Genomic DNA, 14,956 nt, shown 5'->3' on the forward strand with positions numbered 1-14,956 from the left:
TCAAAAAACAAAATGCAGAAAACTGCTTTTGTATAATGAGCTCATCTGTGCACAAACAAAATAAGGGGAAAAAAGCCTTCTGTGTGCATATGGGAGTTAGTAGATGATTGTGTGAGCAAAGACAACAGTGTGGAGGGACAAGTGGGGGGTTTTTGTAATGGTTGAGTCAGGGTATGGGGATGGACTACAAGCTTTGCTCTTTATATAGTTGAGCATTGTCTCAAATATTAGAATAAGCAAGTCGTATCTTTCACTAAACTTTTCACACAGATTTTTAAAAGTGAACTTACCTCCTACCACTTATGTGTCCTGTGACATTTAACAATGTCTGCAAGTTTCAAGCTTCCAAGCTATAAATAAGGGAAAATTCATGCCATTATGACTGGTAACGACAATCATGATAATGACAATTCCTAACATTTCCTGAGTTTTCACTGACATTTCAGGCAGTGCACTAATAGCTTTTATTTAATTCTACTCATTTAATCTGCATAATGAACTAATGACAGGTAATATTATTACTTTTGCCTCAAAAATCCATCAACACGATTAAATGAGCAACAGACGGAAGTACTCCTGTAAACTGAACAAAACGCAGAAACAGAAGCAATTACATATTTTAATGTGCTGTCACGCATCTAACAAAACAAATTATTTAATTAAAGTTAGTTTAGTTCTTGAGATCTTACATACCTGGCTCTCAGAATATGAACATTATGAACAACCCAATACATTAGCTAGACTTAACCACTACCATAATATCACCATGTTGTCCAGTATGATAGCTATTAGTCACATATATCTATCAGCACTTAAAATGTGCTTTGTCCAAATGAAGATGTGCTTCAGGTGTAAGATACACACAACTTTCTGGGCATTTGGTATGAAAAAATACAGTGAACTATCTCATTAACATGTTTGTTACATTGATTACCTGTTGAAATTATACCATTTTCACGCATCTAAGTGAATAAAACATATTACTAATATTTCCACATCTTTTTTATTTTTAAAATATGGCTACTAGAAAATTTAAAATTACATATGTTGCTAACATTGTGTTTCTTTTGGCTAGTGATGCTTTACAACTTGTTTCTAGTGAGCTTTCATGTGGGTACTAGGGCATCACTAATTAGTTTGCATTCAAGGCCTTGCAAAATATTACCTGCGGGCCTACTTCTCAGAATAAGGTTGAAAAAAACTTGGAATGAGGCCGGGTGTGGTGGCTCAAGCCTGTAATCCCAGCACTTTGGGAGGCCAAGATGAGCGGATCACGAGGTCAGGAGATCGGGACCATCCTGGCTAACCCGGTGAAACCCCGTCTCTACTAAAAAATACAAAAAACTAGCCGGGCGAGGTGGCGGGCACCTGTAGTCCCAGCTACTCGGGAGGCTGAGGCAGGAGAATGGCGTAAACCCGGAGGCGGAGCTTGCAGTGAGCTGAGATCCGGCCACTGCACTCCAGCTTGGGCAACAGAGCGAGACTCTGTCTCAAAAAAAAAAAAAAATTAAAACGCATAGCATTCTGGCTGTTTTCAAAAAGGAAATAATTTTGAAAGGTTACCTGTATATAGAAAGAGGGATTGCTCTGCCTGAGCTGAGTGTGCAGAAGTGTGGGTAAACATGCGCCTTGCCCTGGAGAGTATAGCTGGAGCAGTGCAGTTGGCCAGGTGGCAGAATTAGGGGATGTGGGTGTGCATATGGACATATTTAAGTGGCTTTGTATCTATTTATCTTATCAGGGCTGCTAACAATGGATACCTTAAGGGTAAGTGGGGGTGGGGGGTGGGGGAGAACTGGTTCCAGGGATTCTCTTTGTCTCTCTTTTTTTTTTTTATCCTAAATATATATGCACCCAATACAGGAGCACCCAGATTCATAAAGCAAGTCCTTAGAGACTTACAAAGAGACTTAGACTCCCATACAATAATAATGGGAGACTTCAATACCCCACTGTCAACATTAGACAGATCAATGAGACAGAAAGTTAACAAGGATATCCAGGACTTGAACTCATCTCTGCAGCAAGCAGACCTAATAGACATCTATAGAACTCTCTTTGTCTCTTGAAATATCTTTGCTTTCCTTCCTCCAGTCACTTGAACATGCATAACTCCTCTAATCAATATATTTTATTTCTAAAACTTCAAGGAAATGCTCATCTTTTATTTGGTCTACTACTCTTCACTTCAATTTTTCACATATTCAGGAAGAAAATGATATCTTCTAGTGAGAACAATTGCAATAGTAAGGATTTATTGAGCATTTTGTCCAGGTCAGGTACTGAACTGTGGCCACATGAAGATTCTCTCCTCAAATCTTCACAGCAGCCCATGTGGCAGATGTAATAATTGCTCCATCTCCCTTTCCAAGTAGTCACACAGGTCAAGCGTGAATCCACTCGAAAATACTCTGATCAACTGCAAATTAACCCTGCATGCTAAGATGTTATGTTACAAAACATGATTCCAACTCTACAGCCCACATCTCCTGGTAACATGTTGCTTTGCTCTCTAATGTCCAAATACTTTCCACTGTGTGAGTGAGTGCAGGGAACTTCTCTAATTGCTATGATTTTAGCCCCTTGCAAGCACTATTGGCATTTGCTATAACCAAAATATCTCAGGGCATTTGGGATTTCATTTAGGAAATTCCTCCCACCCCCAACCACCAAAAACAAAAAGAATGCTCTCTGACTCATGCTATATGGCCATGTGTGTGAAACATATATGAGGATGTGGTGAGTGCTTTTTACAAAATCTTTTTTAAATTGTTAAATGTATGGTATTCACTCGATTTATCTTCTTAAAAATCCAAAGTTAATAAATTTAAAACTACAAAAACCACTAAAACAGTTTATTCTGGTGAGTATAAATAAATAGATAAATAATCTATATCTATACTTATATATACATGCATACATTTCCTAAAGACAAGCAGTGATTTTAGAAAATGTGGTCAAGTCATTCATGAAAAAGAACAAAAATGCACAGGAATAAACAAACATATCAAGAATCATTCAACATATATAAGGAGAAATCACAAATATTTCCTTAAGGCATAGGAAAAGAAAGTTGAATGAGTATATGTAAATACTCATATTACTGAAAGGGAACATTTGGTATTTGTAATGAGTTTTTGTTCCCCAAATTCAATGTGTTTTATGGTAACTGCATTTAAAAAATCCTTGCTAAGTTTTTTTATTACACGAATTTAACAAAGTGATGTTAAATTCATCCAGGAGTATACCCAGGTACATATTATAATAAAATTTTAAAAAGTGAGACTAATGAAGGATACCAGGCACTAATTGGCATTTTATGGTCAGAATAATTAGCCAGTGTGGTCCGGGCTCACACACTGACAGTTGGGTCCACTGAACCATGTTAATGAAGGAAATGCTGGGGAGATGTCACAGCACAGTGTCACTTTACACACCATGCCACCAGATGATATGGTAGAATAACTTAAACAATTTCATTTAGAACTTTATGAAACCGCTAACACTTCGACACGTATTTCTACAAAGCAGCTTTAAGTTAGGGAAGAATGCTTCTCTTCAGTGTTCAAAGTACAAAAGCATTAAGCAAGAGTTGCAGCCAAGTGCTATGAGATGGAGCTCTGTGGGCAGTTATCTCTGCCCCCTGGAGGATGGCACAGCACTAGGTGATTGATTATCCAAGGACTTCCTCATCTCATCTTCCCAGCAAGCCTTTGATGCTGATGTAATTATTACTACGAATTCACTGAGATGCAGCACAGATCGAATGAGGAAACCAGGAAACCGTAAAGTCAGCACACAAAGTTAAGGATAGTTGTCACTTTAACTCCATGTCTCAAAAAATGCATTCGCTGATGATAACTAGACTTCCTGTTTGGAGTCTCCAGAACTATCAGGATGGGGACTGTGAGTCAACCTGCTGACTAACTGGGTTTAACCCTTGTGATTATATTGCCAAGCAGTCTACCAAAACTATCCTAAGAGTGTGGCTTTCATGTGGCTGCCAGCACAAACCTGGGCAGCAAAATCATATGTGACTGGTTACCTGAAGGTCCAGATGACATCACAGAGTTAATCAGGTCACTGTCCAGGGAGGAAAGGTCCACAAAGCAAGAAGCCTCCTTGTTCTAAATGAAAATGTCCAGCACTTAAAGAATACGATGTGCTTTTAAAGTTACACTGCAACAAATACACAGATGGCATTATCTGTTTTTGATCCTGAGGATACCACAGTAAATAAATAGAAAACATTTTAATATAGTGTTTGCCAAAATATATAACATGTCTGACAAAAAATAAATGTTATATGTTTGTTAAGTGAAATAAATATGTAAGCTGTATAAAAAAATAGTACTTGTAGACCAGCAAAATCCATCAGAAAATCAAATAAAAAAAAAAAAAGCAATTTGTGACAGTGATGAAATCAAAATGCCTAGAATGAACTATTCAGTGACATTTGTTGATGAATAATATATAAGAAAAAATTAAACTTTACTCTAGAATCTAAAAGAAGACATGAGGAAATGGATATTTATTCCAGGAATTTTCCTAAAAGGAAAACCTAAAACTAGAAAGATGTTGACTTTTTAAAAATTTATTTTTGAGTTGCAAAATAATGTTCTGTAGTCCCGGTGGAACTCTTTTGAGGGAAGTTTGACAAGGAGATTTTAGGCCATCCACAAGACAAGTAAGAATAGCTTGGGGAGGGGCAAGGAAGAATTACACCTTAATGGATCCACTGGAATTACATGGCAATAACAATGAACCCCTCGCAGTCTTTGCAACACACGATGGAGCAGAAATAACTAAGGTAATTAATTTGGATTTGTGAGGAACAATAATTTGTTAGAGCATTTCTTTACCCAGACCCAAAAGGCTTTCAAAATGGATTACAGAATTAGATTTTAAGACATGACACCCAGTCATCTATGGCCACAAAACATTCTCCACGACTTACTATTCAGTTAGACCAGCAGGTTGAAGAGGAATCCACGTAAAATAGCCCCATTTCTGTACATCCAATGACGACCAAGCCTTCTTCCAAGACGTTTGAGCCTTCATTTGTGTTTCAGTATTGTCCTGGAAGAAGATGATGATTAGGGAAAGCCTTGTGTCAAGTATTAAAACTGTTCACCTCAGTGGAGTAGAAATGAAGTTTGCGTGGTTGAGAAGATTACACATTTTGTCTTTATGCATCTTTGCTGCAAGATCTTTTTGTTTATGCATCTTTGATTCTATCAGCTGCAGTTCAAATGTACTATTTTCTAACTAACGCATTTCAGTAGATAACTTTTTCATTGATTGGTAATATGGCAACCCAAGGCATGAACTTCTTTAAGCCTCAAGCTCTAGGTTCTGCACAACAAAAATCCGACCTGCTGTTAGGAGTAACAGCAAAACATGTGTTCTCACTAAACATATCCCAAGTCCATGTGCATAAGGCAGATAGTGTCCCCGGTGCTGTTTTGTCATTACTGTGACAGCAGTCCTGTGAAAACACAGTGTCATTATTTCAAGAAATGACACTTCAGAGAGGGCATTGAGCAAATAATGCAGCACAGACTTTGAAGCCAGAAGCCAGAAGCCAGAAGCCAGGACTTAATCCACCCCTTGCCCGACTCATTTGCTCAGTGATATTAGGCAAGATGGCTGAATTCTCTGTAACTCAGTTTCTTCATGTGTAAAATAAGTACAATAATATACCAACACCTCAGAGCACTGTTGTAAAGGCATGGGTTGATGTATGGGCTGATGTATGTAAACCACTGAGAACAGTGTTAGGTGTGTGATTCACATCATGAAGGGTGTGTTAATATCATACTACCACACGGATTTGCTGGCAGGAGCCAATAAGGTAACATATTTGAAAAATTTTTATAAACTGTAAATCTACACATACTATTGCTGATACTGTCTACTGAAGAAGGTACAGGGCGTGGTTTTTATTAAAAAATTACTGTATCAAAAAGCCAAAAATAAGTCAAAACTTACTAACAGGATTCTATTCAACAACTTCTTATAATTCAGACCCTATTATCTGAATTTTTTCTTTTATTAATATTTATTTTTGAAGGAAGAACAACACTGGGATGAATATGAATTATAAACACTTCATTAAAAAACTTTGTACCTCTGTTACAACCTTTATATAGGAAATCCACTTGAATAGCCTGAACAAAGAGAACCTACAATTTTAGTCTGATACTTATTTTTAGGCTTTTCAGTCACCGAATGGAGAAGTGACTGCACTGGGTCAAACAGAGTTTAGTAAAGCTCTGCTACTCTACAAAATAGCTATGAGTGTATCTTTGTATGTGTCAGTGTAGGTGTGTATCTGGCAGTGTCACTTACTGGATTATTTCTTGCACTGTCACCTGTACCCTTCGTCTGTTTTTTATATATTTATTTGACTACTAAACATTTTAACCAGAGAACTATTATCATCTGGTGGGACACAAGTATTTGAGGCACCACAATTTAGAAAAGCCTCAGTCAATGTTTTAGTTTTCCTGTTTTTTAACACAAAACTCAATATTCATCTCAATTAACAAGTCCATAATACAAAGATATTTTTAAAAACTAAATTATTCCTTTTCATTCCACTTCCTTGAGTTAATCAATGCTAAGGGTTTGATGTATGCCCTTCCACATTTTATTATATAAATACGAAAAATGTGTTTAAAAAATTTTAAATAAATTTAACAGAGTTTAATTGAACAATAAAGAAGAAGAAAAACAATCTGTCAATGGGGCTGCCCCCAGAATCAGAACAGATTCAGAGAGACTCTGAGGTCGCCACATAGTTGGATAACAATTATGACCAGAAAAAGCAAAGTGACATACAGAAAACAGAAATGAGGTACAGAAACAGCTGGATTGGTTACAGCCCAGGGTTTCGCCTCATTTGAGCAATGTTTGAATAGTTGGCCACCTATGAGTGCCTGCTGTATGGCTGCTGTTATTGGTTGAGACTCAGCAATTGTTACAGAAGCATTCGCCTAAGTTAGGTATTCAGTTTGTTTACATACTAAGTTAGATTGAGGTTCATATGTAAGAACTCAATTACGCAAGTACAGAGGCTTTTTCTGGCCAAATTTAGTTTTATTTAACACTTAAATATACATATATAAATAGAGGTTCCCATTGCCTTTTTAGAAAAACATTTCTCTGCAACTTAAAAAAAAATCTGCTTTTTGGCCGGGCGCGGTGGCTCAAGCCTGTAATCCCAGCACTTTGGGAGGCCGAGACGGGCGGATCACGAGGTCAGGAGATCGAGACCATACTGGCTAACATGGTGAAACCCCGTCTCTACTAAAAAATACAAAAAAAATCTAGCCGGGCGAGGTGGCAGGCGCCTGTAGTCCCAGCTACTCGGGAGGCTGAGGCAGGAGAATGGCGTAAACCCGGGAGGCGGAGCTTGCAGTGAGCTGAGATCCGGCCACCGCACTCCAGTCTGGGCGACAGAGCGAGACTCCGTCTCAAAAAAAAAAAAAAAAAAAAAAAAATCTGCTTTTTGTAAAATAAAACACAGAATCAGCAAACCACATAGAACAAATGTATGGCTTAGTACAGTGGTTGACAAACGTTAGAGTGCATCTGAATCACCGGGAGAGCTTGTTAAAAGGCAGATTCTCGGGCACCATCCTGAGAGTTCTGATTCAGAAGCCTGGGATGGGGTCTGAAAATGTACATTTCTAACAATTTCTCAGGGAATGTAGATGTTGTTTATCTGATACCACACTTAGAAAATCTCTAGCTTATTAAATTGATGTGAGATACACATCATTTTAACGTTAATAAAGGGGAATAACTAGAACTTTCCAGCTACCCCTGGAGGACCCTCCAAATGGCCCATTTCAATTAGAGCCTCTCCTTCTCTTCCAAAAAACCAGAATTCTGACTTCTATAATCATCACTTCCTATTTTGTTTATTTTTATCTCACAAGTGTGAATTCCTAGACACTTTGGATTAATTATGTCTACTTCTTCAATTTAATATGTCTTTTAAATTCTTAAAAAGTGTTTATTAAATAATTCTAGCCATTTGACCTGTAGAGTTTCTCATAATCTGTATCTTGCTCATTTAATACTCTTGGTAGAGTTTAGCATACTCCCTCATTCTCTATATTTCCTTCAAATTTATAGCTGTATACAGAGACTTGGATCATATTCATATACAGCAGTTTAGCAAGAGTATGGGTGGTTTTGAGTTTCTTCAGCAGGAGGCACATAAAGTCTGGCTTTTGCTCTCTTTTTAAATCAGCTTCTTGAAGTATAATTTACATATAATAAAGTTCACCACGTTTAAATGCAAAACTTAATGAATTTCAATAAAAACGGAAAAGTCAAAAACTGTAACCACATAGATGATTTGGAGTATTTCCATCATCACAAAAAGTTCCTTTATGTCTTTTTTGCAGTCTAAACCCTCTGCGCATTCCTCGTCTGCTGAAAATCACTAATTGCTTTCTATCACTGTAGTTTTGACCTTTCTAGAATTTCAAACAAATGGATTCGTACAGGAAAAAAAAACATTTGCGTAAGAGGAGAGGAAATGAGAATACAATGAACCTAAATAGAAGAAAGGAGGGAAAATAAGATAATGACAGAAATCACTAGAAAAAAAAAGGTAAAACTCTGAAACAATAGAGATGATTAACAAAGATATAACCCGATCTTTTGAAAGTACAAAATAGATAAACACGCTGTTACAAGACTGATTCAAGAAAAAAGTTGTCAGGTGTAAATACAATTTGTAATGAAAATGGTAAATTATCTACAAATATGTGAGATTAAAAATGCTTAGAGAATATTTAGAACAAGTACCTGTCAAACACTGGAAAAAATAATGAAATTATTAAAATATTTTAAGTAGTAAATTGGTAAAAAAAAAAAAAAAGAGTAAAAATCTTAGGTAGACAAAAACCATAAGTAAACTGAAATTACAGTAACAAATTTCTTCCTTCTTCCTTTAACCTAGGATTTCTCTAACATTATCCATTTGACATTTTGGGCTAGATACTTCCTTGTGGGGGTGGGGCTATCCTATACTTTGTAGATGTTGAACAGCATTCCTGGTCACACGTGCTAGCAACCCCACTCACCAGTGGTGACAACCAGACACTGCCAAATGTCCCTTGGGAGGCAAAACTATGTACCTTCTCCTTTGGGAACCATTGTCTTAAGCCAAAGTCCAAGGCCTGTAGAGGTTATACATAAGTTCCACTAAATTGTAAGAAACAGATCATTTATTTTTATACAAAGTTTTAGAGACAACAGAAAATGAGATAATAAATTCTGACTCATTTATGGGACTAGGATAACCTTGAATTGGCCAAGGATGTTATAAGATATGATGGAAACCTAAATAAAACGTTAGCTTAACCACATCCAACAGAGTATTGAACAGTAACACGACATTATCAAATAGAGTTTATGATGACAGAAATACAAAGAAGATTCAGGGACAGGAAATCAGTAATAGATGGAATTCGCTATGCTAATGGACTATAGGAGACCAGAGGATAATCTCAATAGATGCAAAAAAAAAAAAAAATGTAGGATAGTTTAACCTGATATCTAATATTATTGAATCTATTATGACACAATCAATGGGAAAAGTTACATATTATACCTCACAATTGGAAGAAACTACTGGCTTCCATTCTAGGAATTTTGGCATACATTTGGTACCAAAGTCAAATATGATATAATATCTAACTTTAATGATTCTTTAGACAAATAATACCTGTAGAGTGTAAAATAGAATCTACATTTATATATATTATGGATAGTATATATGTCATTAAATTAGTGGTATTATATAATTTTAATAACATGTTGATGTACAATAAATATATTGGCTTAAATTAACTTTTTAACATATGCTACAAAAAAACATGGGGGGAAAAATGTAAAAAGTTTCTAAGAGTGCATAAGATTGTATATTATGAAAGTCATAAGCCAAAATGCATCAGGAAATGATATTCTGAGGGAGACCACCTCTCAGACAGTCCAAGCGCTCAATAAATTTTATGTGGTTAGTTGATATCTTGTACGCAGTCTTTTGCCTTGCTTCTGTTTTAGCATTCCTTCCATCTACCTCTTGTTCCTACATCCTCCAGGGAGGGGAGAGTTAGAGGAGACTGAATTGAAAACTGACTGCGGTGGCTCACCCCTGTAATCCCAACACTTTCGGAGGCTGAGACGGCGGATCGCTTGAGCGTGGGAGTTTAAGACCAATCTGGCCAATATGGGAAACCTCATCTCTATAAAAAATACAAAAATTAGCCAGGCATAGTGGCTCACTCCTGTAGTCCCAGCTACTCAGGAGGCTGAGGCTGGAGGATGACTTGAGCCCGGAGGCAGAGGTTGCAGTGTGACAAGGTGGCACCGCTTCACTCCAGCCTGGGAGACAGAGCCAGGTTCTGTCGTGCGCTCTCTCTCTCTCTCTCTCTCTCTCTCTCTCTCTCTCTCTCTCTCTCTATATATATATTATAATACACACACACACACACACACACACACACACACACACTGATTGTTCATATATATGTAAACTGTTTGTTCCTACGTCATGAAAGCTGCATTAAAATCTCTAAAACACGGGATTCGGAGAGCTTCTAGATTGGTGAACACATGAAGGTACTTGGATGGTGATGTGCCTAGACAGGTCATGGAAGCTCTCTGAGTCTGTGCCCATTCCTTGTCCTATCCATGTTTTCCATGAGGCTGCTCCTGAGTTACATCCTCTATAATAAATCAGTAAATGTAAGCAAATGTTTTCTTGAGTTTTTTGAGTCATTCTAGGAAATTATTAAACCCAAGGAGGAGTTCACGGGAATTCCCAACTGATAGCTGCTCATAAGTATGGGAGACCCAGATTTTCCACCAGCATCTAAAATGAATAGTAATCTAAACACTTAAATTTGCTAAAGGAAAGTGACATCTTACTAATTAAGTTACTTGAGGTTCAACAATCTTTTCTCTGTTCCTATTTTTTAGAGCATTTAAGTGAAAATGAATAGATAGATAATAAGTAGATATATAGATTGACAGATAGACTGTCCTGAAAAGTTTGCTATGAGTGTTGCTAAAGAGAAGTTCATCCAGAAATTACTTAATTCTGATTTTGGAATACATTAAATACCTTTTTGGTTAAATGGTTTCCCTTTTCTGATTTTATTGTTCTTCAGCTCATATTTGCATGTTTGTCTGTAAAGCACACAGAGACGGGTAGAGAGAAGCAGCCTAGGTGGTCACTCAGTAGCAGAGGGAATCAGCTGATTCTCTAATCCACAAACTTTAATCAGTGAAAACTGATACTTGTAAACCAAGATGAAAGCAGTGGGGTTTGTATTGCTGGATTTGAAAAAATTAAAAGTTTCAAAAATGGTTTTATTAAGTTGTGGTAATGGCAAAACGGTACACCTAAGACACCAAACCCCAGCAGAGCAAGTATTTCTCTGGCTTGTAATAAATGCATTATTCTGACAGACAGGGTTTGCTGAAGGCTCCAATGCTCTTTAGGAAGACTGGTGTTTTAAACAAAAAGGAGAACATTCTATCTGTCTTTCTCTCTAAATTTCTTTTCAGTTTAGAAACACATGGCCATATGGGGAAGGTTTATTTTAAAAGCTGCATGTCTTTTAGTCTAAAGGCTTATTAAAAATAGGTGCCAATCTTGGAAAAGTAAGAGATGCACGTAATGAATATATGTCATATATTGACACTTCAAGTCACTAAGAAAACATCAGCTTCACTTGGGCATGGATTTGGTGCAAACAAAAATTTTCTGAAGACTCAATAACCTGTGTAAACTTATAATAGATTACATAAAGTGAAAATAATATTCCCTCAACGTCCTATTAACTATCTTACCACAAAATAACTTCTAAAATTAAGTCCTTTTCTTTTGTAAGCAACTTCTCAGAAGCACATTAATTCCCATAGGAAGCTGTTAAACAGGTGAGCTCCATGAGGCCTGCTAATAAAAAGCGACTCTTTGGTATTTTAACCACATGTCAGTGTTTAAGGAAGCAGAGCTGCAGTGTATCCTTAAAATAATCATGGTCATAGAGCTAACATCCCTTGAGCATCGACCTTGGGCAAGGTCCTCTGTCAAATGTTTTATATGAACCTGTGGCAGGTGCTCAGAAAGTATTTTTTGAATTGTGCAAGTATCATATTTAAGCATTTTTAGCACCTGAAAGGACACAAATCTAATCACTTATAATAATATATTAATGTAGATATTGATAACAGAAATTTCCAGATCAGTCGACTTATGTTCAGAGACGTTTTCATGCCCAAGTTTAAGTGACTTGTAAACCGTTTGTCTGTTTTACTTTACATTTTATTTTTACCAGCTTTAGTAAGGTATAACTGATGTACAAAGAGCTATACATATTTAATACTTACTGATGAGTTTGTGCATATGCAAATACCCATGAAACCACCAACACGATCAAGGTAATAGCTGTATCTAACACCTCCCAAAGATTCCTGTATCCCTTTTAGTATTTGTTTTTATTTTTGGTAGGTAAGAACACTTAACGTGAGATTTAAACTCTCAACAAAATGTGAAGGGTACAATACCATATTGTTAACTATAGGCACTATGTTTTACAGCAGATCTCTGGAAATTATTAATCTAAAATAACTGAAATGGTATATGAATTGAACAATGTGACATAATAAAAATATATTTCTGTCTCTGCCCTTGATTCCTGACAAAGAACTCCTAAAACCCACGTAATGTCTATAGTAATAGGGTTGCTAAGAGTATCTTTGTACTGATACTTGATCTTTGACTCTGGTTCCTGACATAGAGCTTCTAATCCCTTGGATTTCCTGATGAAAGAAGCATATTTTGTTCTAATGAGACAATTAATGGTGGCCTCGCCTCCTGGATGGAGGCTGTCTTCCAGGTAAATCGAGGCAGGATTAGAACATGGAATTTTCAGCCCATTCCCCATCCTCCAGGGAGGGCAGAGTAGAGGAGATTGAGTTAAAAATCCATGATGCCTATGTGGTGAAGCCTGCATAAAAACCCTAAAATATGAGGTTTGGAGAGTTTCTGGGTTGGTGGACACATGTAGGTAGCGAGAGGGCGGTGTTCCCACATCCAACCCCGCTGCCTTGCCCTATTCATCTCTTCCATTAGACTGTTCCGGAGTTGTATCCTTTATGATAAACCAGTAAATGTAAGAAAATGTTTTCCTGAGTTTTGTGAGCTATTCTAGCAAATTTTGGAAACTGAGGAGAGATTAGTGGGAACACCTGATTTATAGCTGTTTCAGTGAGTATTATGAGATGATCTGACTTGCCACTGGCAACTGAAATGGGGTTAGTTTTTTGGAATGGAGCCCTTAACTGGTGGGGTCTGCACTGACTCTAAATAGTTAGCATCAGAATTGAGTTAAAGTATAGGATACTGAGTTAATGTTTGCTGCGAATTGAAGAATTAGTTGGTGTCAGTAAAATCCCCTATAGGTGGTTTTAGAAGTGATGTGAGTGGAGAAAACAGTGAGTTTTCCCTCTTTTGACAGCACCTCCTCATTTGCCAACCCCACATCCCCTGGCCACTACTAATATACTCTCTGCTTCCATGAATTTCACTCTTATAGATACCTCATATAAATGGAACCATAAAGTATTTGTCCTTCCATACTTGGCTTATTTCACTTAGCATAATGTTCTCTAGGTTCATCCATGTTGTCACAAATGACAGGATTTAGGCTGAAGAGTATTCCATTGAGTATATATATCACCTTATCTTTATCCATGCATCTGCCAGTGGACATTTGAGTTGTTTCAGTTACCTTTAAACCGTGCAACAACTCCATTAGGTTGGGATTATTATTTACATTTATACAAAGGAATTGAGGCTTAGAGAGATTAAGAAACTTGCTTGTTCTCCAGAAAATAAATGACAGAACTGAGATATAAATGGGATATCTCTGAGGTTAAGGACCATGCTGACATATTCTAGACTACAGAAAGATTTAGTAATCTAGGCCATTGTCTACATGCACACAAACTTACTTGCCCTAAGTTCCCTTTCAATAGCGCCCACAACACTGGGTATCTCTTCTGCCTTTTCTGAAATTCCTACAATATCTATCTTGTTTCAAAACAAATGAGGATGCATTATCTATAAAACACTTCAATTTAAATGCTTGAGTGTTACCTGGGACAACTTATTATCCAAGCTCTACCATCAGACAGGCAAGTGACCACATTGGAAACAAAGGAATGATTCCCACAAGGTGTGCATTTAGGAGTGCCATGTGGATCAAGGGGGATTAAATATAGAGAAGATAATTTAGAATACGAATCTTAAAAGTACTGATGACAGTCTAAGAGAGTGCAGTAAAGAGGGAAGAATGCATGGAAACATTATGAAAAGTATGTGAAAAGAATAATTGATAATGTAATTGTGGGTAATCATGAGTTATCAAAGTTCCCCACATGCTAAATTGACATATGTATCATGGCTGAAACAAAAAAAATCAAATGTTTTCCTTAAAAAAGTAATTTGTTTCTGCTACCTTTAAGGCTACATAAATAAAATCAGGGGTGACCTGTTATAAAGTTATCCATACCATTTATCTTAAAGATGGTCTCCACTGGGAGAAAAAAAAAGATTGAACCCATCATTTGTATCTATTGCTTTTGGTGTGCATAAGTCACACATTTGTATATCGAGTGTATACATATTGATTGTACCTTGACCTTAACAATTTATCATTTAGTTGTATACCATCACCCTCCATGATAGATGTTACAGCTAAGGGTCTAGCCGCAATTTCATTATAGACCCCACTTTGCAGGGTTTCATAAATAAGCAGTCAAAATCTACTGCAGGCTATGTAATGTTTTAGTTTGCATATCTCTTATTATCTTTTCGTTCCATATTGCAGTTTCCATCCTCAGCTATAGAATCATTTTTCAT

Source organism: Rhinopithecus roxellana, chromosome 7, assembly GCF_007565055.1.
Source record: "Rhinopithecus roxellana isolate Shanxi Qingling chromosome 7, ASM756505v1, whole genome shotgun sequence".
Taxonomy (NCBI): domain Eukaryota; kingdom Metazoa; phylum Chordata; class Mammalia; order Primates; family Cercopithecidae; genus Rhinopithecus; species Rhinopithecus roxellana.